We start from the raw sequence: 13,257 nt of genomic DNA, 5'->3' as shown, positions 1-13,257 counted from the left end.
CAAGTGCATACAACGGGTGCAAGCCAGTTTTGCACATGCGGATACTAAGGTGGCCTTGACGAGCCTAGCATGTACAGACATGGTCTCGGAACACGTGATACCGAAAGGTAGAGCATGAATCATATGATTGATATGATGAACACTTTGAGTATTCGCCATTTAAATTACATCTTGTCTCGTGATGATCGAACTTAGGTGTGATGGATTTGGTTCGTGTGATCACTAAGACAATTCGAGGGACATTGTTTTGAGTGGGAGTTCACCTAGTTTTTTAATTATGTTGAATTAAAATTTGAACTCAATTTGTCATAAACTTAGTCTAAACTATTGCAAATATATGTTGTAGATATGGCGTCCCCAATCAATTTTAACCAGTTCCTAGAGAAAGAAAAACTTAAGAGCAACGGTAGCAACTTCACCGACTGGTTCCGTCATGTGAGGATTTTCCTCGCTGGTGGAAACCTGCAATATGTGCTTGATGCACCGCTAGGTGACCCTCCTGCAGAAACTGAAACCGATGAAGTAAAGAATGTTTACGAGACTCGGAAAACTCGGTACTCTCAAGTTCAGTGTGCCATCCTGTGCAGTCTAGAAGCCGATCTTCAAAAACGTTTTGAGCACCACGATCCTCATGAGTTGGTCAAAGAATTAAAAACTATCTTTGAGACTCATGCGGCCGTGGAATGCTATGAAGCATCGAAACACTTCTTCAGCTGCATGATGGAAGAAGGCAGCTCCGTTAGTGAGCACATGCTCATTATGACTGGGCATGCGAAGAAACTCAGTGACTTGGGAATAGTGATTCCTAACAGACTGGGGATTAATCGTGTCCTTCAATCACTGCCACCAAGTTACAAGAACTTTGTGATGAACTACAATATGCAGAACATGAACAAAGAGTTACCTGAACTCTTCGCCATGCTAAAGTCTGCTGAGATTGAGATCAAGAAAGAGCACCAAGTGTTGATGGTCAACAAGACCACCAGTTTCAAGAAACAGGGCAAGTCTAAGGGAAAATTAAAGAAGGGTGGCAAGAAAGCTGCCACGCCTCCTATGAAACCTAAGAACGACCCTAAGCCTGATGCTGAGTGCTATTACTGCAAGGAGAAGGGACACTGGAAGCGTAATTGCTCCAAGTATCTGGCTGATCTGAAGAGCGGCCTTGTCAAGAAGAAGAAAGAAGGTATATTTGATATACATGTTATAGATGTTTATCTCACTGGTTCTCGTACTAGTACCTGGGTATTTGATACTGGTTCGGTTGCTCATATTTGTAACTCAAAACAGGAACTAAAGAATAAACGAAGACTACTAAAGGATGAAGTGATGATGCGCGTTGGAAACGGATCCAAAGTCGATGTGATCGCTGTCGGCACACTTCCTCTACATCTACCTTCGGGATTAGTTTTAAGCCTCAATAATTATTATTTTGTACCCGCGTTGAGCATGAACATTATATTTGGATCTTGTTTAATGCAAGACGGTTATTCATTCAAGTCTGAGAATAATGGTTGTTCTATTTTTATGAATAATATCTTTTATGGTCGAGCACCTGAAAAGAATGGCTTATTTTTGTTAGATCTCGATAGTAGTGATACACATATACATAACATTGATGCTAAACGAATTAAATTGAATGATAATTCTACTTATGTGTGGCACTGTCGTCTTGGTCATATTGGAGTGAAACGCATGAAGAAACTCCATACCAATGGGTTACTTGAATCACTTGACTTTGAGTCACTTGATAGATGTGAAGCATGTCTGATGGGAAAAATGACTAAGACTCCATTCTCTGGTATTATGGAGCAAGCTACTGACTTATTGGAAATCATACATACCGATGTGTGCGGACCAATGAGTGTAGCATCGCGCGGTGGTTATCGTTATGTTCTAACCTTCACAGATGATCTGAGTAGATATGGGTATATCTATTTCATGAAACATAAATCCGAAACTTTCGAGAAGTTTAAGGAATTCCAAAGTGAAGTAGAAAATCAACGTAACAATAAGATTAAATTTCTACGATCTGATCGCGGAGGTGAATATCTGAGTTATGAGTTTGGCATGCATTTAAAGAAATGTGGAATACTTTCACAATTGACACCGCCGGGAACACCTCAACGAAACGGTGTGTCCGAACGTCGTAATCGAACTCTCTTAGATATGGTTCGTTCTATGATGTCTCTTACTGATTTGCCGTTATCATTTTGGAGTTATGCATTAGAGACAGCCGCATTCACTTTAAATAGAGCACCATCAAAATCCGTTGAAATGACACCGTATGAATTATGGTTTAATAAGAAACCTAAGCTGCCGTTCCTTAAAGTTTGGGGTTGCGAAGCCTATGTAAAGAAGTTACAATCGGAAAAGCTAGAACCCAAAGCGGAGAAATGGGTCTTCATAGGATACCCTAAGGAAACTACAGGGTACACTTTCTATCACAGATCCGAAGGCAAAATCTTTGTTGCTAAGAACGGAACCTTTCTTGAGAAAGAATTTCTCACTAAAGAAGTGACTAGAAGAAAAGTAGAACTCGATGAGATTGATGAATCTTCACTAGTTGAACAGAGTAGCGCAGTACCGGAAATTGTTCCTGTGCCGCCTACACCGACAACAGAAGAAGCTAATGATAATAATCATGAAACTTCGAACGAGGAAACTACTGAACCTCACAGATCGACAAGGGAACGTACCACTCCTGATTGGTATGATCCTTGTCTAAATGTCATGATTGTGGACAACAATGATGAAGACCCTGCGACGTATGAAGAAGCGATGATGAGCCCAGATTCCAACAAATGGCAAGAAGCCATGAAATCCGAAATGGGATCCATGTATGATAATCAATGTTAAGGAAATCGGTAATCGTTAACTGCTCGGTCAGCTTGGGAGTAGCGATTAATCGGAATTCGGATGATTAACTGATTTAATCGGTCGGCTATTAATCGGTGCAAATTACACAAAGTAACACTTAGAAAACAGTTTATATAAGAAAAATAATAGTATATGAGTCTCTATATGTCTGGCCCTACTTCTTTAGAGCCTAAAATTTCAGAAAAACATGTACGCTTCTCCTCCGTGACCTAATCTTTAAGGTCACGCGCGAATCATGATCCACTAGCCGAAGCCGCATTCCTTCCTTCCACTTCTTCTCCTCTCATCTCCGAAGTTTATCTTTTCCCACCAGCTACCTAGGGTACGACCCATCTTACACCTCAACCACCTAACCTATTGAAGGCGTCCTCGAGCTCCTGTATCTAGGTCTGGACAACTACGAGTAACTAGTCTGGGAGGGCAAGGAACTAGTTGGCGATAGTGGAAATCGAGCTGCTGGAGGCTGCAATCAAATGGGTGATTCACAAAACCTACTCTATTGAGGAGGGATAGCATCTGTACTATTGAAAATTTCATAACTTTTTCAACCAAATGTAGTAGTTAATCGGGAACATACCTAGTAATCGGATTTTCAGTGTGATTAATCGGGCTAAAGGATTAACACAAGCGATTAATGGTAATCGACACGGTCAGGCACCTAGTAGCGATTAATCGGCCTAGTAATCGCTGAATCGGCCTAGTTTTTGAACAGTGATGATAACAAAGTATGGACTTTGGTAGACTTACCTGATAGCCGCAAGGCTGTCGAGAATAAATGGATCTTCAAGAGAAAAACATATGCTGATGGTAATATTACTGTCTATAAAGCTCGACATGTCGCAAAGGGTTTCCGACAAATTCAAGGTGTTGACTACGATGAGACTTTCTCACCTGTAGCGAAGCTAAAATCTGTGAGGATTTTGTTAGCAGTAGCTGCATTTTTCGATTATGAGATTTGGCAGATGGATGTCAAAACGGCGTTCCTTAATGGAGACATTGAGGAAGAGTTGTATATGGTACAACCCAAAGGTTTTGTCGATCCTAAAAATGCTGACAAAGTATGCAAACTTCAGCGTTCAATTTATGGACTGAAGCAAGCATCGAGAAGTTGGAACCGACGCTTTGATAAGGTGATCAAAGACTTCGGGTTTATACAGTGTCATGGAGAGGCCTGTATTTACAAGAAAGTGAGTGGGAGCTCTGTAGCATTCCTGATATTATATGTGGATGACATATTATTAATCGGGAATGATATAGAACTATTAAGCAGTGTAAAAGGTTATTTGAATAATAGTTTTTCAATGAAAGACCTTGGTGAAGCATCATATATATTAGGCATCAAGATTTATAGAGATAGATCAAGACGCCTAATAGGGCTATCACAGAGTACATACCTGGACAAGATTCTAAAGAAGTTTAGAATGGACGAAAGTAAGAAAGGGTTCTTACCTATGTTACCAGGCAAGGTCTTGAGTAAGACTCAAGGACCGGCTACGGCAGAAGAAAGAGAAAGGATGAGTAAGATCCCCTATGCCTCGGCAGTAGGCTCTATCATGTATGCCATGCTATGTACTAGACCGGATATAGCACATGCTGTTAGTTTAACTAGCAGATATCAAAGTGATCCAGGGATGGAACACTGGACAGCGGTCAAGAATATCCTGAAGTACTTGAAAAGAACTAAGGATATGTTTCTTTGTTATGGAGGTGACCAAGAGCTCGTTGTAAACGGTTACACCGATGCAAGTTGGAACACTGATCCTGATGACTCTAAGTCTCGGTGGGGTACGTGTTTATATTGAATGGTGCTGCAAGCTGGGCAAGCTCGAAGCAGTGCACGGTGGCGAAGTCTTCAACAGAATCAGAGTACATAGCGGCTTCAGAGGCTTCATCAGAAGCGGTATGGATGAAGAGGTTCATTATAGAGCTCGGTGTGGTTCCTAGTGCATTGGACCCACTAGTCATCTACTGTGACAACATGGGTGCCATCGCCAATGCACAAGAACCAAGGTCACACAAGAGGCTGAAGCATATCAAGCTGCGTTATCACTCGATTCGCAAGTACATCGAAGATGGAGAAGTAAAGATTTGCAAAGTACACACTGATCTGAATGTAGCAGATCCGTTGACTAAAGCTCTCCCTAGGGCAAAGCATGACCAACACCAGAATGCCATGGGTGTTAGGTACCTTACAATGTAATCTAGATTATTGACTGTAGTGAAAGTGGGAGACTGTTGGAGATATGCCCAAGAGGCAATAATAAAAGTGGTTATTATATATCTTTGTGTTTATGATAAATGTTTATATACCATGCTATAATTGTATTAACCGAAACATTGATACATGTGTGTTATGTAAACAACAAGGAGTCCCTAATAAGCCTCTTAACTAGCTTGTTGATTAATAGATGATCATTGTTTCATGATCATGAACATTGGATGTTATTAATAACAAGGTTATGTCATTATATGAATGATGTAATGGACACACCCAATTAAGCGTAGCATAAGATCACGTCATTAAGTTATTTGCTATAAGCTTTCGATACATAGTTACCTAGTCCTTTCGACCATGAGATCATGTAAATCACTTATACCGGAAAGGTACTTTGATTACATCAAACGCCACTGCGTAAATGGGTGGTTATAAAGGTGGGATTAAGTATCCGGAAAGTATGAGGTGAGACATATGGATCAACAGTGGGATTTGTCCATCCCGATGACGGATAGATATACTCTGGGCCCTCTCGGTGGAATGTCGTCTAATGTCTTGCAAGCATATGAATAAGTTCATAAGAGACCACATACCACGGTACGAGTAAAGAGTACTTGTCAGGAGACGAGGTTGAACAAGGTATAGAGTGATACCGATGATCAAACCTCGGACAAGTAAAATATCGCGTGACAAAGGGAATTGGTATCGTATGTGAAATGGTTCATTCGATCACTAAGTCATCGTTGAATATGTGGGAGCCATTATGGATCTCCAGATCCCACTATTGGTTATTGGTCGGAGAGAGTTCTCAACCATGTCCACATAGTTCGCGAACCGTAGGGTGACACACTTAAGGTTTGATGTTGTAATAGTAGAACTTGAATATGGAATGGAGTTCGAAGTATTGTTCGAAGTCTCGGATGAGATCCCGGACATCACGAGGAGTTCCGGAATGGTCCGGAGAATAAGATTCATATATAGGAAGTCATTTTATAAGTTTGAAAATGATCCGGTGAAATTTTGGAAGGTTCTAGAAGGTTCTCGAAAAGTCTGGAAGAATTCACTTTGTAAGGCGGAGTCCCGGTGGGACTCCACCACCCATGGCCGGCCAACCCTAGTGGGGGGAGTCCAAGGTGGACTCCACCAAGGGGGGCCGGCCACCCCCCACATGGAAGGGTGGGAATCCCACTTGAGGTGGGAGTCCCACCTTGGGTAGGTTTCCCTACACATGGAAGGTTTTTGGGTTGGGGTCTTATTCGAAGACTTGTAGTCCAACACTTGGGGGTTCCACCTATATAATGAGGGGCATAGGGGAGGGGACCGGCCACCACAAGCCCTCAAGCTGGCCGCACCCCATAGAGGCCGGCCACCCCCTCTCCCCAAACCCTAGCCGCCCCACTCCTCCTCCTCTCCCGCAACGCTTAGCGAAGCTCTGCCGGAGATCTCCATCGCCACCGCCACCACGCCGTCGTGCTGCCGGATTCAAGGAGGAGCTACTACTTCCGCTGCCCGCTGGAACGGGGAGGTGGACGTCGTCTTCATCAACACCGAACGTGTGACCGAGTACGGAGGTGCTGCCCGATTGTGGCACCGTCAAGATCTTCTACGCGCTTTTGCAAGCGGCAAGTGATCGTCTACCGCAGCAACAAGAGCCTCATCTTGTAGGCTTTGGAAATCTTCAAGGGTGAGTCTCGATCATCCCCTCGTTGCTCCCGTCTTCTAGATTGCATCTTGGCTTGGATTGCGTTCTCGCGGTAGGAAATTTTTTGTTTTCTATGCAACGAATCCCTACAAAAGGCCTCACTCAGGTCTCCTGTGAGCAACACCACAAAGGCCTAGCCCACTTTTACTAAGAGAATTCCTCAAGGCGTAAACCGGTCCTTTACAAGGTTCTTGGGGCACACATCCACAACTGAATTGGAGGTTCCCAATAACTGTAACAACACAACAACAACAAGAACAAATCAAACACAAACACTTATTTCCCTAGGAGAAGCATTGGGGTTTTTAATTTTGTCTAAGTGATCACAATCCAAGGGCTTGCTAGATGAGGGTAAGAGCATCCCTAGTGGTTCCTCTAAAGGGCCATCCAAACACATTTAGATGGTTGTGAGCCCAAAAAACGCTCCCAGTGGCCTCTCTATCCCATCCTCTAAATTTAGACGAGCTCCCATATCCTCGCTCCGTCCTCCAGATATAGATGACCAAGCCACGACCATCGAAGCCAAATCGCTCCCCCACGCTCTCCTTCCCGCGCGCACCTGGAGACCAAAAAAAGAGGCGGGAGAGTCTCCCGCGAGGTTGGCGTCACCGTCGCTCCACTCGCCGGCCAGCCAGGTACGATTTTTTCCCCATGGAAGTAGTGAGCGGCGACACTGGGCGTCGCTGGGTGGCGGCGCTGGCCGCGTCGCTGGGCGGTGCTGGGTGGCGGCGCTAGCGCTGCGCGCCGGGCGGCGGCGAAATCGAGGTAGGGCGGCGGCCGAAATCGAGGGAGGGCGGCGACGCTAGGCGGGGGCAGGGCGGGGCAGGGCGGGCGCGGCGGTGCTGGGCGTGGGCGGCGGCGCTAGGCGGGGTCGGCGGCGCTCGGCGGTGCTGGGCGTGGCCGGCGGCGCTGCAGACGCGGTCCAATTTCACCCAGTTCTGCTAGTTTGTACGCCGACGCGGACGGGGCATGGCGCTGGTCTCTGCTGCTAGTTTGCTTCTTTCTTTATGTACTGTTCTGCTAGTTTGTGTAGTTTGAGCCATTTTCTGTACCATTTTTTTTAGATAAACACAGATGATTGAATTGCCTATACTGAAATATGATTGAATTGCTGTTGTTTGTAGACTAAATTGTTGAATGAATTTTGACATGTTTTGCTAGATAAATGGATAACTCACAGACGGATGACATTGGGTTTTTAGACATGTTGAATGGTTTAGGGTTTAGGGATGAATTGCCGTTTGAAATATAGCCGTTTGAAATATTACTAAACTATATGAGAGACAATTTAGATGTCCTAGATATAGAGGAACCACTGAAAAACTGAGATCATCTAAAAAGGAATCTTTATAGATGACCATCTATATGGAGATATAGAGGACCTCATTTAGAGGAACCACTAGAGATGCTCTAAGCCCGAAGCATCTCCATCTTCTAACACACCCTTGTCCTTTTCCTTTACGACGGGGATGACGGGGGGAACCAACGGCATAAGCCCGAAAAACATTATCTTTATACTTTCCATTTGAGCTTCCATGGAGGACCTCAAATATGTTTCAATCAACTTGAGATCTTCCATAAAGACTGGCTTCGCGGCCCCTTCCGTAACATCATCGTCCCGCATACTCTTAGGCGGTTAAGCCCGAAATAAGAGCCGAGGCTTTGATACCAATTGAAAGGATCGTATGCCGCACCTAGAGGGGGGTGATTAGGTGCTAACCAATTTTTAGTTCCTTTTCAATTTAGGCTTGACACAAAGGTAAATTCTCTAGATATGCAACTATGTGAATTTACCTATATGACAAGATCTACAACTAAGCAAGATATAGCTAGACAAGATACAGTAGAGATAATAAGGATAGAGGTAACCGAGAGTGGAGCACGCGGAGACACAGAGATGATTCCCGTAGTTTCTTCCTTTCGAGGGGAAGTACATCTACATTTGGAGGAGTGTGGTCGCCACGAAGGCCAGACCAGCGCCACAGAGGCCTCACTCAGGTCTGCTGTGAGCAACGCCACAAAGGCCTAGCCCACTTTCACTAAGAGAATTCCTCAAGGCGTAAACCGGGCCTTTACAAGGTTCTTGGGGCACACATCCACAACTGAATTGGAGGTTCCCAATATCTGTAACAACACAACAACAACAAGAACAAATCAAACACAAACAACTAGGGTTTCCAAAGAGGAACATTAGCAAAGGGGCCCTCAATCACATGAGGGGGAAATGCAAATCACTTCGGTGAAGATGTAGATCGAGGTCTTCTCCTTCGATTCTCCAAAGATCAAGAGCTTTGGATGGTTGGAGGAGGAGCTCTCATGATTCTTGAGATGGCTCTAATGATGGATGAACCTGGGCAGGATTGAGAAACTTGAGGTGGAGGAAGAAGGGGGTATATATACCCCTTCCAAAATCGAGCCGTTGGTAGATATTTGAGGGAGGATTATCTGGCCTAAGTAAGGGCCAGATTATCCCCCCCCCCCGGGTTATTCGGCCTCCTGGAAATGTCCGCCCAAATATCCAGCATGGATCCAAGGGCATACTGAGAGATCCGCCGAAAAGTCCTTAGCTGTTTTTCAGGGCCCGAATATTTTGCAAATATCCGGCTCCGGATTATCCGGCCTGTGAATTTTTACATCCTTCCTTTTCTCTTGTTTCTCCACTCAAATTCAACCACATATATATTCAGCACTATCTCAACACACATTAATGTATCACATATATTATCATCAAACATTCAAAACTATAATCCCAGAGATGTTCTTTCAACTTATGCTTGTAATGCTTTGGTTCTTCGCTCAGTTATGAGCTTGTATTACTTCTTGAGTCGTAGAGTCACTGTTGTGTTACCGATTCTCTCACTGTAGTCTCTCAAGCTCTAGGTTAGGCTTATGTCAGACGAAGATCTGGTATTTGTCTAACCCTGATCCTGGGGGTGCCACACTGCCCCCCTTCGACTCCCCTATGGACTTTGTCTTCATTACGGAAAAATATTGACTTTGGCTTTTGTTTCGTCCAATTCCGAGAATATTTCCTATACAACTTTTCTAAAATACAAAACAACAGAAAACAGGGAACTGGCACCGTGGCATCTTTTTAATAGGTTAGTGCGAGGAAATGTATAAAAATGCAAGGAAGGATGAACAAAACATATATGAATTGGTGTAAAAGAAATATGGAGCATCAAAAATTATAGATACGTTTGAGATGTATCAAGCATCCCCAAGCTTAACTCCTGCTCGTTGTCGAGTAGGTAAGTGATAACAAAATAATATTTGAGGTGACATGAAGCCAACACAATCTGATCAAGCATTGTGAGCTGGGATCTCTAAACATAGGCATGATAGATACAATTCAATAGAATTTAGCAACTATGTTATAACATAAATAGTAACTCAAACACATAATCATGAATAATAGTGCATTGAAAGCAACTGTTTGTTTATTAGCATAGAGTAAACATAACAAAGTGGTACTCAACATGTCCTTTATGAAGTAGCAAAATATAAATGCTAGAATACCTTTAAAGTTCAGAGGGTGAGTAGATACAAATAATTTAATAACAAGCAATAGCGCAATCATGGATCAATCAATAATAATTTTGGGACTATACACATTGCACTAAGAATGACAACTATGCTTTCTTAATCGGTGCATGAAGTAGAAGATGAAGACTCAACATAATAGTAAAAGAGAGACTCTTTGCAGAGTAAGCAAGATAAACAAGTTTTATAAACCTTCCAAAAAGTATGGTACTTATTAGCTTTGAGCTCTCATTGCCCCTATCATAATCATCTTAAATGGTTAAAGTCAATGTGAATCAAATATGAGCTATATTTTTGCATATCACAAGTTGAAAATCTCATGCCCCTTGAATACGAGTACCTAAACCTCATGCTACTTAACTTAGGTCCCAAATAAGTTCTTGTCATTGTAAGTATACATGTATCATTGAGAACCGCCAACGGGGTACCTCTTCCCCGATGATATGGAGGTACTCTTGAAGGAGCAATACCATGCCAAAATTACAAGACAAACAAACAATGAGCATCTCATCAATCTTTTTATTTACTATCGGTATAGCTTTTTATTGAAAATGCTTCATAGAATGCTCACTATGGTTCGCTGTAAATTTCCACCATGAATGATGCATGACTTAGATTAGCGGTCCAGGCGTTTCTCTAACTCATATACAAACTCCATGGACTTACAAGTTTCCATTTTATTTCGCACCGCTAGGCATCCATAAACAAAAGAACATGACATCAACTAAATATGAATAAGTGCAATGTCGAAAGCGTTACCCATGAAAGTATGGTTATGCTAACTCCCAACTTGCAATTTGCAAACATATAAACTTCATAAGATAGTCACAATGATCAAATTTATTAAGTGCAAGAATGTAAATGTGCCATCAAGTTCGTGATAGCTTTACTAACTAATTTTCTCATGCCAAAATTTAATTTGGAGATAAATAAAAATTGATGGGGTTCGTAGCATAGAAAACAAAAAATTTCCTACCGCAAGACGAATAAATCCAAGATCTAATCTATGGAACACCCAAGATCTAATCTACAAGATCGAAGCAACGAGATTGATATGAGACTAACCCTCGAAGATTTCCAAAGCCTACGAGATTAGATCTCGTTGTTGGTGTAGACGATCGTCCCCGGTGCTGCAATCCGGCAGCACTTCCGTACTCGGTCGCGCGTACGGTGTCGATGAAGCCCACCCTCTCCCCGTTCCAGCGGGCAGCGGAGGTGTGGTAGATCCCCTCGGAATCCCAGCAGCACGACGGCGCGGTGGTGGAGGTGGAGGAGAAATTCCTGCAGGGCTTCGCCAAGCCTGCGCAGGAAGAAGGAGGAGGGAGAGAGGGGCGGCTAGGGCTTGGGGGGATGATGTGCTGCGCCCCAGCCCTCCCCTCCCTCTTATATAGGCGTGGGGGGCTGCCTTGGCCCCTCCTCCAAGCCTTTGGGTCGGCCAAAACAAGGGGGGAACTTCCCCCCAAGTTAAGTCCATATTTTCATGGGATTTGATCTTATCCACTTGGTACAGCCACATGGGCCTTGGGGGGCTGGTGTGCATGGCCCATGTGGGTCTATGCGACCCCTCCGGTCCATGTTGGTCGTCCGGGATAAGTGGGCCCCACTATGGTACCCTCCGGAACCTTCTAGAACCTCCGGTACAATACCGAAAAATCCTGAACTTTTCCGGTAACCCTGAAAATGACTTCCCATATATGAATCTTATTCTCCGGACCATTCCGGACCTCCTCGTGATGCCCCGGATCCCATCCGAGACTCCGAACAAACTTCGGTCTCCATCTCATATTCCGAATCTACTTATGCGACATCGAACCTTAAGCGCGTCACCCTACGGTTCGCGAACTATGCAGACATGGTCGAGACTCCTCTCCGAGCCAATAACCAATAGCGGGATCTGGAGATCCATAATGGCTCCCACATATTCAACGATGACTTAGTGATCGATTGAACCATTTACATACGATGCCGATTCCCTTTGTCACGCGATATTTTACTTGTCCGAGGTTCGATCATCGGTATCTCCATACCTTGTTCAACCTCGTTACCGACAAGTACTCTTTACTCGTACCGTGGTATGTCATCTCTTATGATCCAATCATATGCTTGCAAGCTAATCAGACGACATTCCACCGAGAGGGCCCAGAGTATATCTATCCGTCATCAGGATGGACAAAACCCACTATTGATCCATATGCCTCAACTCATACTTTCCGAATACTTAATCCCATCTTTATAACCACCCATTTACGCAATGGCTTTTGATGTAATCAAAGTACCCTTCCGGTGTAAGTGATTTACATGATCTCATGGTCGAAGGACTAGGTAACTATGTATCGAAAGCTTATAGCAAGTTGAACTTAATGACTTGATCACATGCTACGCTTATTTGGGTGTATGTCCATTATATCATTCACCCAGTGACATAACCTTGTTATTAACAACATCCAATGTTCATGATCACGAAACCATGATCATCTGTTAATCAACAAGCTAGTTATACAAGAGGCTTACTAGGGACTCCTTGTTGTTTACATAACACACATGTATCAATGTTTCGGTTAATACAATTATAGCATGGGATGTAAACATTTATCATGAACACCAAGATATAACAATAACTAATTTATTATTGCCTCTTGGGCATATCTCCAACAAAAATATGATGAACATACTTGGAATATCAATAATGGTACTAGGTAGATATGGTGGACACAATTGGAAAACTTTGGTTATTGGTGGTTGGATGCACAAGTAGAGTTCATACTCAGTACAGGCGAAGGCTAACAAAAGACTGGGAGCGACCAACTAAGAGAGCAGTAATGGCCATAATCATGCATAGCGACAAAACATTATCAATCAAAGCATACAGTGATATTACAAGTCAAAAACTAAATGATCATATAGGCTTTAGTTAACCGGT

This window comes from Lolium perenne, chromosome 7, assembly GCF_019359855.2.
Source record: "Lolium perenne isolate Kyuss_39 chromosome 7, Kyuss_2.0, whole genome shotgun sequence".
NCBI classification, from domain to species: domain Eukaryota; kingdom Viridiplantae; phylum Streptophyta; class Magnoliopsida; order Poales; family Poaceae; genus Lolium; species Lolium perenne.
The sequence above is the reverse complement of the archived record's forward strand: the minus strand, read 5'-3'. Positions refer to the sequence as shown.